At 36.5% G+C, this 3,534-nt stretch overlaps 1 pseudogene; it reads right to left on the bottom strand.

Moving 5' to 3' along the window:
• The window catches only part of LOC118748392, an 11,416-nt pseudogene extending 10,071 nt beyond the window's left edge, over nucleotides 1-1,345 (bottom strand).
• Nucleotides 1,346-3,534: the final 2,189 nt, after the last annotated feature.

Here is a 3,534-nt window from a genome sequence, read left to right as displayed (position 1 = left end):
TTCGCAAATTGTTTATTGAGTAGCTTATCACGATAGAATAATTTGCGGTTATATTTCAATACAGGTAGACGATTACACTGTAGACAAAATATCAAGTTTTAAAATGACACAAAAAATACCGAAACACTTAAATTTAATTTTGAGTCGTAGATTACGAATCTGTGTTCGGTTTTTCTAGATGAGGTAATTTTCCCCAGATATTTAAATTTTTATGAAAGAAATTTAACTTAACAGGAAAAAATTAAAATAAAATGCATATATAGATACATTTTTTAATTTAATTTTATTTTTTTTTCACTTATATTAAAGCCTGTTTCTTAACAAAGAAAATCGATGTATAAAACAAAGGCGCTGAAATGAAAATGCGTAATAATTTTTTTTTATGAAATACATATATTTAACACCGTGCGATAGTCAATTTTGCACCCATAACATAATATAGTCTGGCGACTATGGGCCAAATAGTTTTTTCTCTGATATCAGGAATTATTTTTAAGGACTTTGAAAATTGAAAAAATATGATTACATCCAAAATGATTTAAACAGTTCAGCGCAATGTAGAAAACCAGTATTGGTATCAACTTAAAAAGAAAATTCTTTAGAATTAAGAGTAAGTATTGAAAAAGTCCTCGAATAAACTTGAAATTTTGCCATACATACCTATTTTTAATAAAATTACTATATGTTAAGGACTAATATACACTCGATCCAATTACGCCCATCTAACTTTATAAGTTAAAAAAACACAAAAAATTTATTATTTTATTGTACATTGTAAAACATTTTTTAAATAATTTTTGGAATTAATCATATCTTTAAAACTACAAAACCACTTTAAGAATCCTGACGTCAGAGAGAAAACTAAAAAGGCAATTTTACTATATTTGTCCCATTCTTTCGTGAGTACCGTATGTAAGCAGCAAAGAATGTTACTCATACGCCGTGTACTCCTACGTGTTTTTTAAATATTTCCCTACTAAAATTTTAAATTTTTTCATTCACAATGCAATCTGACCTGGTCTAGAAAAACGGTCTACACATCCGTAGTATACGACCCTAACTTACGGGTCTCGGCGTTTTTTTTTTGTCATTTAAGCGTTCCTACAGTCTTATTAGAGCACGAATTACATTGAATCTTTTGTAGTATCACTGACGATGAAGAAAATGACGTTCAGGCGCGTTCAGATACGGATAAACCATCACTGAATTCAAACGGTATGAAATGACTTATGCCACTTTCAAAATAAACGACTCATATGGCTACCAAGGGATATGTGTCTCACTTTTGGACATGGTCGATGGGACGCATTTTCGGGTTACAAGTATTGCGACTGATGTACCACATTCTCTATCGCTCAATAGATTTCTCAGCTTCAGTAAGAATTTAGAAAAGTTTGAAGATGATTTACTTCTGTAATATCCCACCCCCCTTTTCACCCAGTTTTTCCATTCATACATACAAGGTCTCAAGTACAATGGGAATCTATGACTAAACGTTTTCATACATCTATCCATTCGATTTCTGTACATTCTGTACATTATTTTTTAACAGCAATCTAAACGGGTAACCCTTGAGAATCAACCGTAGTTAAAAATAGGGGAAAATAAAAAAGGAAAGCCGTATAGCATTAGAACACTCATTTTATGATAGCCAAACATCCGCCTACAAAATACAGAACTATTCCGCAATTGCGGTCTCTAGATAATTTTATTTGATATTTTTGCTCTTTGAGTTCTTTTCAAGTCACTGTGTTTTGTTTTGTTTGTGTTGTTGCTGCCGCTGCTTTGATATTCTAATTGCAATTCGCTGTTCTGTTCACTTTTCCTCCCGTTTTGCCATTTTGAAATTCTTTTCTAGTTCATGCGAAATTCCCCACCCGCCTTCTATGGCTGCGTTTAGCAGCGGCGCACCGCTTTTATTCCCATTTTGTTTTCCAACTTCCGACCATTCATAATATTTTGTTGCTTTGTTCTGCGTTGCAACTTGATGTTGCATTGTTTGCCGCATCAACCCTCAGTTTTCACGTATTTCACCAACCCACTTTTCACGCAGCAGCAGGAGAATTGATGGCGCTGAACTGCATTGGGGGCAACACACTTGAGTCGGAGCGGTGGCGCGGCAGTGCGCAGCTTTCAGCGCTGTTAGACGCTCAGCTCCAACAAGTACAAATCCCACTAAATGAATATACAACAACATAGCAAACAAACAAACGCACATACAAAAGCGACTTTGGCAGTATTAACTCTGGTTCCATGAGCATTCGAACGCAGCATGATGTTGGCTTGGTTGTGGGGCTCCGAGGCCTAGGACGAGGCCGTCACACGCGACTATGTGCTCGTCGTTATAGACGATTTGGAGCACACAACGATAGCGGCTGAAAAGTTGGCGCGGTGGAAGAGAGATACGCTGCCATGTTGGAATAAATTGAGTTGGGCCATTGCCTGCTGCTGCCCGCCTTGTGTTGCGCACCGGTGTTGTGGGCGTTCAGTTGTGCTGTGCTGCTGCAATGTGGCACGAACAAAGGACTAAGCGCCGCAGCGCGTCACTCACTCATTTTCTCACTGATTCAGTCAGGCAGTTAGTTAGTTGGTCCTCTTTATGCCATACTAAATTATCAAGCTGCGGCCAGATTTGAAAGCGGGCGCTTCAGTTTTTTCAGAGCATTTCAGCACAAAAGCGATTTTGTCTATGAACTGAATGCATAAAGATTATTCATCCGTAGCTGCTGAGGAGTATTTGCAAACTACTGGTACTTATCTTGTCATTGTTTAACACACTGCTATCAAATTGCCGATTTTTTGCTTCAATTCCTCAATGGAGGTGGTGTCGAATGTAGCCTTGAAGTGGCAGTGTCGATATTATTTGCAAAGAGACCCTTGAAAACGGGCGTTTAGAGAAGGAGAGTAGTAATCATTCTTAATTGTGAACTTTTCAATGCAATTTATACTGAGTTAGGTTGAGGGTACAAAGTGTTTCTCTGCCCAGCATTGGCTTCAACTATCAGTCAGTTGCGGAAAGTCAACGGCTTAAAATATTTTCTTTACAACCATTCCTTAATAGCCTAGAACAGTCAAATATCCTCATGCCTATACAATTTGTATGTATCATCCCAGAATAATGCGGCGCCAACGCCGAGCTATTGGAATTTTAAATTTTGATAGGGCGTTACATGTGGATGCGTGTCGGTAATTAAATTCGATATATCGGTATGATGATATTCTTGATTCACGGCATTCGACATTGATAAATCTACTAAAATAACATATCGGAAATATCGATATAGTTTATAAAAAAATATTGCGGATACACACGATACCTATGTTTGTAATTGAAATTGAAATATCCGAAATCTCGATTAACGAAGGTACACTGGAAAAGATACATTTTAATTGTTATAAAAAATAGTATCTTTACACAAAAAGTACTTGCCGTTGCTGTAAGTTTTCTTTAAGAAATACATTTACGATCATTTATTTCTGGAGAGCTACAAACTGATTTCAAAGCTCGAGTGAGAAAAATTTTTCCAACTAAGT

The sequence above is a fragment of the Rhagoletis pomonella genome, unplaced genomic scaffold (assembly GCF_013731165.1).
Source record: "Rhagoletis pomonella isolate Grant_MI unplaced genomic scaffold, Rhpom_1.0 Rhpom_scaffold_00013, whole genome shotgun sequence".
NCBI classification, from domain to species: domain Eukaryota; kingdom Metazoa; phylum Arthropoda; class Insecta; order Diptera; family Tephritidae; genus Rhagoletis; species Rhagoletis pomonella.
The sequence above is the reverse complement of the archived record's forward strand: the minus strand, read 5'-3'. Positions and strand labels throughout refer to the sequence as shown.